Source organism: Notamacropus eugenii, chromosome 3, assembly GCF_028372415.1.
Source record: "Notamacropus eugenii isolate mMacEug1 chromosome 3, mMacEug1.pri_v2, whole genome shotgun sequence".
NCBI classification, from domain to species: Eukaryota; Metazoa; Chordata; class Mammalia; order Diprotodontia; family Macropodidae; genus Notamacropus; species Notamacropus eugenii.
In genome coordinates this window covers 151,904,250-151,916,942 of record NC_092874.1, presented here as the reverse complement: position 1 = coordinate 151,916,942, position 12,693 = coordinate 151,904,250, and the positions used below count along the sequence as shown (strand labels likewise).

The window sequence follows — 12,693 nt, the reverse complement described above, 5'->3', positions numbered from 1 at the left end:
TTAAATCACAGGTCTAGCAATTTTTTTTTTAATGTGTCAAGCAGCATGTGATAGGGATTCTGGTGAGGAATTTCTCAGCCAAGAGGGAGCTGGTCCTCCTGGGAGTATATCCCACCAGCCTATCTTAAACTGGAGGTCAGATAAAGTGAATAATCATAACAAAAAAGGGGAAAATCATTACTTCTCCTAAGACAGAGACTGGGTTTCTCTAGCTTTTCCAGTACACTTGTTGGAGTACATAGGCAAGCATCAGTATTCAGTAGTAGGTAAATGCGTGTCTGACCAATGTGGTGTTAGGCTCCCATATTTGAAAGAGCTATTACTGGAACCTATAAGCTTCTTCTAGATTGAGGGCTCACAGGGATAATGCTCAGTAGTGTAAAGTCCAGAGTTATTAAACCAGGATGATTAGAGGTATTGACAAGGTGGGTGACCTTGTCAGTCACCATGGTCAAAATGAAGGCTCTTAGCCATATAAAACATTTTAAAAATGGCACCGTTCTTCTGCCACATTACAAAGACAAAGCCACATTCTTGAGAAGCAGGGCTGCAGAGAATGTATAGATGAAAGAAAATGCAAGGTAATTTTAGGAAAGAGAGAACATGAACATCTGTGAGGGATCTAGAAAGTCTTCCCAAGGGTGGTATAATCTGGACCATGCCTTGAAGGAAGATTTTTCTGAAATGCAGAAATGAGAATGAGTTAATCCACACAGATATAAAAATAAAAAAGAAATAAACCTTGCCCTCAAGGAGCTGACAAGAAATGGACTGATTAGTTCAGCTAATTTGACAGAAGCTACATAAGCGATATAGTGGAGCTAAAAGGTGAGCTAACACAAGTGCTCTTAAAGTGGGGTTAAGAACTTTACAACAGATTTTGATAACTGAACTTCAATATATTGGTTTAACTGGTAATCTTATGTATCTTAATTGATGCATTTAAAAACATTATTCTTAGAAGAGGTCCTTACCAGAATGCCCAAAGGGTGCATGGCACACACAAAAAAATTCAGAGCCCTGCACTAGAGGGTAATGAGCTGACCTCAAAGTCAGGAAAACACTGGGTCACATCCAATCTCTGATAAAGACTTGCCTGGGTGAGTCACAAGTCACTTAAATCTCTCAGTCCTTCAAAGAACTTCCTCAAAATTCAAAGGTGCCAAACTGCAACAGTGGAAGGAGTTTCCTCATCTGAGAATTTTCCACACCAACAAATTCCAGGTCTAGCCCCCGTCCCTGTTTTATAAAAAATAATTTTACTTTCTACTTTTAAAACCAAGCAGATGAGACATTTTGAAAACTGTGATCTGTACTTTATGGTTTCTATACACAGTGCATGGGAATACTTAATACAATTCCAAAAATTCATCTTCATATTTCACAATAGATTTTGTACAGATGACAGGCATTTAATCCACATAGAAAACATGGGTATTTTAAAATTGTACCTGATATTTATTTTAGAGTAGGGTAAGATGTAATTTGTATAATAGCAAAAAGGTAGTAGCAAAGCCATTCTGATTTCTAGAGTTTTTTGGGAGAGGATTCCTAGAAATATTAAAAAAAACCTCAGACCTTTGGAAAGTTCTTACTCAATATGATGAATGCCATAGCCTTCATTATTCCCCCTTTCTTAACAATACCTTGATTGAGCTTTTGTAATGCTACTAGACATTTATTTTCTGTTTATGTAGAGAGCTTCTCCATGGAGATACGTCTGTAATATGAAAGCATCCAATATAGAAAATGACACGCATTGCCTTTATTCTTCCAATTTAATTAATGCTATGACAACAACTTGGCAAAAAGAGAAGGTGGAGAATGGCCTCTGTAGGGAACTGCAGGTTGTAAACAGAAAGAAAACTATCAAATGTAACTAGGAGTCAACACATTACAAAAGAAAGCTTTCTCCACGGCATGCATAAATTCTTAGCACAACAGGAAGATCTAAAAACTGGGTGTTTAGCCCAAGAAAAGCAAAGGGGCAAGATAATCATAACAGAAATCAAGGAATCTTTTTTTTCCAGATCAGATTTCTAGAAAATTATTTTCTTGGTTTGTTCCCACTGTGGCATGCAGGCCTCCCCAGCTCTCGGTGACTCCCCAAAAGCTCGGCTTCTCTAGCACTTTGCTTTAGAATTCTGAGAGAATTCTAGAGGCCTTTGAAGAGAAGACCTAAAATAATAATTTCTGGGGGAAAAAAAATCTTCATTACATTTTTCTATTTCTTGCTTCATTTCATGTTACAATTTAAAAAAAGATCTATTTGTTGTTTTTTTAAAAAACTTTAAATATTAAACCCCCACATAACTAGATGTGCTAACCTAACATAGTAGGCTTTTACTCACAGTCATATAAGTTACATGACACAACTGAATTTACTATATATATATAATGAAATCTATTATAAGCAACAGTCAACTTCTTCCAGACTACCATCCTACTAAACCTGATTCTTACAGAGTGATAAGACCTAGACCAGGGGTGGGAAACCTGCAGTCTCAAGGCCACATGTTGCCCTCTAGGTCCTCAAGCGTGGCCCTTTGACTGGCTTCAGTTGAGCTATTCAATGAAGTTTAGATTCAGTCAAAGGGCCGTACTTGAGGACCTAAAGGACTTGTGGCCTTGAGGCCACAGGTTCCCCACCCCTGAGAGACACTTACTTTCTTCTAATATTCTGGATCATCCCTCTTTCATTGATGAGGTGTAGCTATTTTTAGTTTTCTGGGGCCCAGATTTGAAAGCCCCATGCTGGAAGAATTATTGTCAGAGGACCATTCAACCTTGTTTACCAATTATCACTAGTTGTCCAAGGAGACAGCTTATTACATGGCTATTCAGATTTGTCTGTTATTATATCGTTTGTACATATTTGCTTGTTGTCTGCCCCATTGGATTGTGAACTCTCTGTGGACAGGGATTGTCTGTGGCCTCTTACTGTGCTTAGCACAGTGCTTGGCATGTAGTAGGGGCTTAATAAATGCTTACTGATGGAAGTACTGTGGAGAAGTAGCATTCTGTAGTATGAAAATGGATTCAACAAAAAGATTATATATAACATTTTAAATTGTCATTGAAAAGAGAGAAAATCAATCCATCAATCAACAACCATTTTCCAAAAACTTTCCTTGTCCTCCTCATCACTGTAAAGGGGGAGGAAAAAAATATACATATACATATGCATTTACATTTTTATGTGTGTTGTGTAAGCATGTGTAAACTGGCACGTACAAGATAAATACAGAATAAATCAAAAGTAGCCTTAGAGGGGAAAGCACTAGCAGCCAGGGATGGAGCACTAAAAAACTGATGAAACCTGGTTTTCTGAAAAATGATTTGTAGCAAAAATAATCAGAATCTTATTGAATAATCACATTACTGGGTATAAAGCTTAACATTATCAGAAAGAAAAAAGAACCATCTATTCACAGACATTTACAGCAGTATTACCTGTCAAATTTACAAAATAAAAACCTACAATAGGAACAACCCAAATGGTCTAAGAATTAGAGGTCTACCTTAGAGCCAGAAAGACTTGGGTTCAGGTCTTGCCTCTGACACATGCTGGCTTTATGGCCATCGGTAAGTCATTTGATCTCTCAATGCCCCACATAATTCTCAGTCATTGAGCCAACTAACACTTAAGTGCCTAAGAAGTGCCAGGCACTGTGGTATAAGAACTGGGAAAAGTCCCCCCACCCCCAAAAAAGTCTCAAGTCCCCAACCCACTTCTCTAAGACTCTGTGTTATGGACTAGTTGACTATAGATAGCATCAGGACATCAGTAGAGAGGATTACCACAATTAGGAATTCTTCACACCCATTAAATTTCAGGTCAATACTCTTACCCCTCAAAAAAAGGGTGGGGAAAGTTCTAAGACAGTCACAGCAGAACAAATGCTGAGAAATATATATTCAGGGACAATCACTAGAACAGTTTGAATAGTTTAGCAGTACTGAGTTTTGAAGAGGTTGCTTGGGAAGATTGTCTCCTATGAGCATTTGTGGGGAAAAAAAAGCAGAATTGGAACAGAAAAAAGAGAAATCCATGGAGGAGTGTAAGGGAGACAACAGGGTCAAAAGAGAAATAATAAGAAATGGAAGAAGAAGTTTAGTTGGGGCAGACTGCAAGAATGCCTTGAAAATGAGGATAATGAAATCTCAGTCTGGGGATAGGGGATTTTATTATGGCAGATTTGGCTTTGCTGGTTAGGTGGGCAGAATCAGCGACTTCTGTGGAGGGGGTTTTAGAAGACAAGGGAAGAAAATAAAAGCATATAGATTTTAGTGATGTAAAAGTGGGGAAAGAAGGTAGGAAACTTTTAAATGCTATCCAGAGTCAGGCCTGGAATCTGAAGAGTGGCATAGGTAAGGGCCTCTGCTTGCATGTTTTGTAGCAAGATAGACACCAAATTTCTAGAAAACCAGTAATGGGTGAAATTTCAAGATGATGACTGGGGAGGAGGGAAATCTATAGCTTAAAAAGGAGAAAAAGAGAAAGCATTGCCTGATGAAGACTTACGTTACCTACTGTTATGCCCATGTTACCTACTTTTTGTTCTCTGCTATCCAAATTTGGAAGATTCAGATAGATGCAGGGACATATGAATACCCTAACTACTCTTGGGTCTTTAAATATTAATATATTTTAATATGTTTTCTAGGAAAAAAAACCAAAACCTAGAAATGAAAATGTCCCAGAGGCAGGGACCATGCAGAGAAACATGACATGTTGGCTAAGCAGAATAGGATATTTATAGTATATTTAGCAAGGTTGAAATATCATAAAATATTGTTTCACAAACTGCTTTTGCTCCAGGCCCTGAAAAGGCTAAGGTGGCTTAGCGAGAAACTTTTAGGGATGTGGAAGAAAAACAAGTGGATTCAACAAAAGTATTGTACATATTAACATTTTAAATTGTCACTGAGAAGTGAAAGAAAATCAATCAACCAAGAGTCATATATCTAGTGCTCACCATGTGCCAGGCAGCATGTTAAAACTTTCCTGCCATCACTGTGATGGGGGAGAAAATATATACAAAAATCAGAATGTATAAGATAAATTCAGAGTTAATGGCAAGTAGCCCTAGAGGGAGGTTAGCACTAGCAGCTGGGGGTGGAGTACTAAAAAACTGATAGAATCTTCCTTTGGAAGGTAATTTGTAGCAAAAATAATCATGTTCTAATTTAATAATCACATTATTGGGTATACACTTTAAGAACCTTATCAGAAAGAAAAACGAGCCACCTATTCAAAGATGTTTATAGCAACGTTATCTGTAAAATTTACAAAATAAAAACCTGAAGGAGATAAAATCAAAGTGGTCCAACAATTAGTAAATAGGTGAAAAAAGTGTGATACATTAGTATAATGGAATGCCCTTGTAACCAATTTGGCAGATCCTCTGATGTTACAAACCAAGGCAAATCTCCAGGATGTTTCACTAATAATAATCTTGAAGACTTATTCCCATACCCCTTCTCCCCCCATCCTCATCCTACCTACAGTCATTTCTGTGAACATCAGAATCTAGCTAGGGCTAAATCTTAAAGAAACTTCAGTTCCTTTGCAAGCATTTGGATTAACAGAGGCAGTAAAAGGTTTATTTAAGGCAATAATGAACACAGAAAGGACTTTCAAACAAGCCCCTAGGAAAGAAATAGAGACCATTTGGCTTACTTACCCAGAATTTTGGCCCGCAGTTCTTTCAAATTCAAAGCATCTGTTAGAGATATCCCTGTATCACAAAAGGAATCACAGGACCTCTGAGTAGACAGGCAGTGTAGGGTTTTATCTGGCCATGGATTCCTCCATTCAGATGGCTGTCTGGGACTCCCAATCCCTTAGTCCTATCTCGTCTACCATCTCTCTCTGCATAGCACAGAAGGAACAACTTTCTATTGACCTGCTGTCAGTATTTTATATACTTAAGAGCCATTTGCTATCACTATCACTCATCTTGTCTTCTGCCATCGGTGTTTTCCATGGATTTTTTCCCCCTCAACAAATATATATTCAGCATTACCTTGTTATCATGCTGGATTTAGGAAACAAGGATAACATGTGTAGGAATCAAAACGTATCAGTCTGCACTGGAGACATCATGACTTAATTCTCAGTAGAAGTGGTCTGCACATTCTAATGGGTTTTTGCTGTCATTTTGAATGTTTATCCTATATGTTTTATTAGTTGATATAGTCCTCTCTCTGTCTATATTTGGGCAGCTTAGGTGGCACAGTGGGTAGAGCTCCAGGCCTGGAGTCAAGAAGACCTGAATTCAAATCTGGCCTCTGATACTTACTAGCTGTGTGACCCTGGGCAAGTCACTTTACCCTGTTTGTCTCTGTTTTCTCAACTGTAAAATGAGCTGGAGAAAGAAATGGCAAACTATTCCAATATTTTAGGTAAGAAAACCCCAAACGGGGTCACAAAGAGTTGGACGTGATTGAAACAAACTGAGCAAAATGCTATATATCTATATCTCTATCTCTATACCTAGATATCTCTATCTATCTACCCCTACTGCTGGTAGTAGCGATTTATAACCTAGAACAACTATCCAGTTCCATCAGCGTACTTGGTCACTCTCTTTAGTAAATTAATATGTTCAAAATGAGACATACCTCTAATATGAATGCTAAACTGCACTTCCAAACAACTAGATATGCTTTGGCTAGAATTCTCCTGCTATGACATCAGTGTTTTTTTCTGTGGAGTGGTAGGAGCTATACTTGCTTTGTGCTAAGGGTTTTTGCCAGAGATGGGTAGCTAGGCTACCATGACTTCACGGAGTAGAGAGTAGAGGTCAAGTTCAGACCCCCACCATGGCTGTGGTCGAGCCTCTTTCTACCCTCTTTCTCTCCCATCCCAGTCACTTCCCATTTCTCATTTTGGTAGCCCTGCCCAGTGCCCTATAGATAAGCTTTATGTTTTTATTTATCTTAAAAACGACAACAACAAAAAACCCCTTTACTAGCTTTGATCTTCACAAAGGTGAATAATTTTTTAAAAAAATTAATGAAAATTCACCTCTCTTTCCCCACTGAAAAACAGAAACAAAACCCTTGTACCAAATATGCAGTCAAGCAAAAAAATTCTCACATTGGCCATATCTAAAAAATATGCCTCAATCTGCAAGTCTGCCACTTTTCAGTCTGGAGTGAGATAGCACGTTTCATCATGAATCCTCTGGAATTGCTTTCAGTCATTTGTTCATTGGAGTTCTTAAGTCTTTCAAAATTGTCTTTAGTGTCTTTATTGTACAAATCATTCAGGTTGTTCTCAATGCACTGTACATCAGATTATATAAGTCTTCCAAGGTTTTTCTGAAAGGGAATATAAGGTATAAGTGGAATGGAAATGTAAGGAAAGGACAGGTATGAAGGGCTTTTGAATGCCAAACAAAGGATTTTATATTTGGTCATAGAAGTGATAGGGAGCTAGAACGCTACAGGGATTATGGAACAAGAGGGAACTACTGTCCATAGTTCTCTGGACAATGAGGAGATGAACCTGAGTTATTTCTGTAATAAAGTTCTGTGAATGGGTTGAAGAAGCAGAAACGGGCAGTTTGATAAGAAAGAAGGCTGAGGAAAAGATTCTTGCAGAGGAAAAAAAAAAGCTCTAGACAGCGTACTATTTTAGAAAGGGCACTGATAGCTGGGAAGAATCAGGAAAGGCATTGTGTCACTTGAGCTGAGCTTTGAAGAAAAACTGTTATTTGTGCATTTTCTTTCATTAGATTGTGAGCTAAGTACTTGGGAGCAGGGACTGTCCTTTGCCATTCTTTGTGTTCCCCATTCATAACACTATACTTGTTTCATAGTCAAACACTAAATAAATAACCAAAAGTGCTAAATAAATATTTATCAACTGCTGTCAACTATAATCATTGAGTCATTTTCCCTACTGTTCTTATAGCTTCACGGAGAAAATTTTCTTTCATCTAAAAAGTTTCACTTGCTTTTGTTTGCTTACAATGAAAATAGATATATTTATATATGCACACGTGTGCGCACACATATTTTATATATACGTACGTATACATACACACATATATGTGTATATATGAAGGGATTTGAAAGATAGAGGGAGGGGATTCATATTTCCTAAGTCTGCATGTGATTTTCAAATTACGTTTTCCTATTCAGACACTTTTAACAGCTAACTGTTCTATTCACTATTTGGCTACAGGAGTGTTTCCTTCATAAAATCCATTCTCTAAGTATTCTTCTACTATATCCTTTGAAAGACTTATAAAGGGAATTGTACAGATTTGACACATTGTATTTCATTGTACCATTTATTTATCTGTAGGTAATCAATCACTCACCTCTTTTAAATTCTGTTTTGTTAGCATGAAATTTCCACTAATTATTTTTTACTACTCCTTTGTTTTGATTTCACCTCTTTTATTTTGGTTTATTGATTTTCATTTTAATCAAATTAACTACTAGTTTGTATATTTTATTAATAATTTAAAAAAATCAGTTTCTAGTTTTACTTATGGAGGCAGCCAGGTGAATCAGTGGATAGAGTGGTAGGCCTGGGAAGAACTGAATTCTAATTTGGCTTCAGACATTCTCTAGCTATGTGACCCTAGGCAAGTCATTTAACCTTGTTTGCCTGAACCCACCGGAAAAGGAAACGGAAAGCCACTATATCTTCACCAAGAAAACCCTATGGATAAGCATTGGTGTACTATGGTTCATGGGCTCACAGTCAGATGTGACTCAACAATGTTTTATTTTCAATTTTATCGTTTTTGATTTTTATAATTTCTCTTTTTGTGGTATGGTATGGGGACTTCTAATTTCCTGACTTGTGAAAATTTTTTTAGTTGCATACTTAATTTATTGATAATTTTTTCTTATGTTGATTGTTGTTAGAGTTTCAACACATACATTTTACGCCCTAAGGACTACTTTAGATACATCCCAAAAGTTTTGGTATGTGATCTTAAACTGGCTTAAAATTTTGATAAAATTACTGTTTCTAAGATTTGTTCTTTGACCCACTCATTCTTGAATATTGTATTATTCTGCCTCTATAAAAGACTGGAACCTTTCTTCAAGTACCTTTGATTATCATTTTTATTGCATTGAAAGATGTTTACTATTTCTAATTTTAATACTTCTGCTCTTTCTCGGGTCACTGAAGTTATTCTTTTATACTTTGATAACTATATTTCAATATAAGTGGTTTATTCTGTGGCCTTGTGTATTTCATTTTATGAATTTCAAAACACCGTCTTGCTTCACCAGACTGCCAAAGGGATCCAGGACACAAACAAGGTTAAAGAAACCTTACTTGAGAGGCAGTTGGGCTTGGCTGTAATCTTTTACTACGCCATCTTTGCTGGAAGACCCAGGCTAATTTCTCTATCCCTAGAATCTTTAAAAGGCTTTTAGTTCTGCCTCAGGCAATCCTAGTGCACAGAGCTAAGGTTAGAATTTTTGGCACAAAAGGAAAGCAGCATACAATACCTACCCAAATCATCTTTATAATTCAAGATGTAAGAATATAGGAAATACATAAGACAAATTCAGTTGAGCAGGAGGATTGGACTTTTTTATGAAGGTAGGGACAGCATGATATTGTTGGACATGAGGTATGTACAGTGGGTGGGGAGGGCATAGTGGTTGTCAGCTGAAGGAAACACTTGATTTGGTTGTTTCCTATTGGACTAATTATTAGTGTTAGCTAGGTGCTAAGTTCAATTGCTTTGATGCTACTGAAGGAGTAAGAATGCTCTCAAAATATAAATATAACACATTCAAAAGTAAGTTCTCTTTAAAGGAGTAATTTAAAATTTCAGCACCCTCTAAATTCAGTACCTGGGGAAAAGCTTTGGTTGTCCCACTCAACTTTGACCTCTGCTATCACATGACCTACTGAAGAAGGGGTATGCACCCCCTTCAAGTTATATCTTATATGGGGCCTCTTAGGTTTTCCTTTTTCTCTTTTTCACTTAAGGAATACATTTGCTCTATAACTATAAAAATCCTTCAAGTGACAGAAATCACCCAAGAATATCTACCTATAAAGAACCAATGCCACAAACAATTTTTCTACTAAACTTGGACCTAGAAAGCTCCCTGTGTTTAAAACCTAGATTTGAAAGAGAAATCAGCAATGCCTCTTAAAGCCAAAATGCTAACACTTGTATTTTTAGTGGAGAAATACGTAATTATTTGTACTTTTAGTAAGGATCAAATGATGATACTTAGTTTCTATGAGGATGAGATGGTCAAATTGGTTCCTAAGTTCCTTTAAGGCAGTGAGAATCACAGATCATCCCATGGATAATCTGAGGCAAGGAAGTTTCCCCAAGACCTAGAGGGTTCGTGTTGGATAATGCAGCTGTTGTACCTGATGTTTACAGAGAGTTGAATGCCTTCCTAACTTCCCCATCATTATCGTGCATTAACATGCTGGAGAATGTTGCAGGAGAGCTTTCAGGTTAAAGGAATGAATGCACGGATGATGATTTTCTTTGCTCTACTGAATCATTCCTTCCTCATACTGTGCCTCATAATGTCACTGCTGGAAAGTGAACATCAACTGCATATTCAATGTATTTAACTGGAAATTTGATTGGAAATTTGATATCTCAATATGAAAGATGTCTTTGAGCTCTACTAAGCATTTCCAAAGAAAATTGTGTCAGCAGATTAAAGTTACATACAAAATTAGCTAAATTTATGCTCATAAGATAGGCAGTCATATTCAGGGGTAGATGAAGCATTCAAAAGCTAGGCGATAGCTGAGTACTAACCTTTAGTTTAATTACTTCAAATGATCTAAGGTATGGAAAAGAAGGTTAGATGATGGAGCTTTCAGGTAACACTACAACAATCCTCTAATTTACATAAATTAGGACTATTTCCAAGTTACATTCACACTGGCTTGAGTCTATTAAGGTATGCCATATACTTTAGAAAATACTGGCCTTATAGTTGGTGTTGTCACTAAAACCCTAACACTAACATAACCAGATGTACTTTTAGGCAAAGTTCTTGGGCTCAGAGATTATTTCTTTGTCTTTGTATTCCCCAAAGTCTAATATAGAGCCTGACCCCACAGTAAGTGTTTAAAAAATGTCTGTTGAAGTCAGGTCCTATTTTAGGTGTGATTTGAAGTCTTCCTCTACCTTAAGAAAGAATTTGGCATTGAAAGGGACCTTAGAGGTTTTTCAATTGAAGCTATTCATAATTACAGATAAAGAAACCAAAGAATCATGAATGGAAAACATGAGCCTAGCTCCTCACCTTAAATGTGAATGGATTAAATGATCCAACAAAACAAAGAAGAGTGCCAAATGGGATAAAAAAAAAAAATCCACCATCTATTGCTTAGAAGAAATACATCTAAAAAAAGGCATTCACAGACTAAAAATGAGATGGAAGAGCCTCAGGTTAATAACCCCAAAAGGCAGGGGCTACAATTATGCTGCCAGACAAAGGAAAAGCAAAATTCACTACACAGAAAGAGATACACAGGAAAACTGCACTATGCTGAAAAAAACCATAAACAAACCAATGTCAACATTAAACTTGCATATTAATTCCTTTGCATTTAACTGAATTACAAGGAGACATAAATAGTAATATAATAGTGGCAGATGATTTTAATGTCTTTCAGTTTGGGATAATTAAAACAGAAAGAAAAATGAAAAGGAAAATATAGAATTTCACAAATATCTAGAAGAACTAAAGCTAAAAGACATGGAATCTTTTAAGCAATATGCTAAAGAATATATACATATACATGCATATTTATACAAAAACTGTAAGGCACAGAGATTCCCAAAGTCACACAGGTAAATATTAGGGGTGGGATTAAGTCCTCTGACTCCAGAACCAGAAGTCTTTCTACTGTACTACAAAGGCCCATTCCTTAAAATAGAAAGTTTAATTACCCACCTGCCACAAGTGTCTAAAATTCCCAGTAGAAAGTCTTATTGCTATCTATAGGCTTCCCATGTGAAAATGAAAATATCCCACAAAGGGCAACACATTAAATACTCACGAGCCTTAAGTCACAAGATTCATAACTTGTCAAGACTCAGAAAGGAGATTCAAGACAAGTATAATTGGAAGAGAGGATGACAGAGATCACAGGAGTCAAACACGTGGCTCACGAAACTCCTACAGTGATCCTAAGTCAGATTGAAATATTTAACAAAATAAATAAAAATACAATAAAACTCTGGGCACCCAATGTGAGAGTCTATGTTTTGGGGGTGGGAGGAGGAGGCAGGCACTGAAAAACTTCAGTTCTCTCTCTCTTTGTGTCTTGCTAACTCTACCTCTTTACTCTCTCCACTTCTTACATAATAATACCAGCCTATGTAAATCTAGATCAGCAAAAAGTTTTTTGAAAATATATTAAATCAAACTACTTAGGACTAAGAAGCCACACTACCTAGCGTTCCTCTTACTTGAAGCGTTTGTACAAAAATGGCTTCATTTCTGTTGACACTTGGGAATTCTGCTATAGGAATCTCACAACTTTCTCTATGTATAGAGCATGGGTTCTGCCTTGACATGACCAGTGTACCCCTACTAATGGCTAGGGTGAGGCCATCATAGAAAGAATATACTAATATTCACTGCGAATAGAGCTCTTTTTGGAAAGGAATTTCTTTCCTTGTTCTCTTCTAACAAGAGAAGGGTATAATTTATTTT

The 12,693-nt window shown here is 36.8% G+C and overlaps 1 long non-coding RNA gene across 1 annotated transcript in view; it reads left to right on the top strand.

Annotated features, from left to right (window-relative positions):
* LOC140533434 (uncharacterized) overlaps positions 1–12,693 on the top strand; it is a 33,961-nt gene that overhangs the window by 16,780 nt on the left and 4,488 nt on the right. The gene's annotated exons all lie outside the window — the stretch shown is intronic.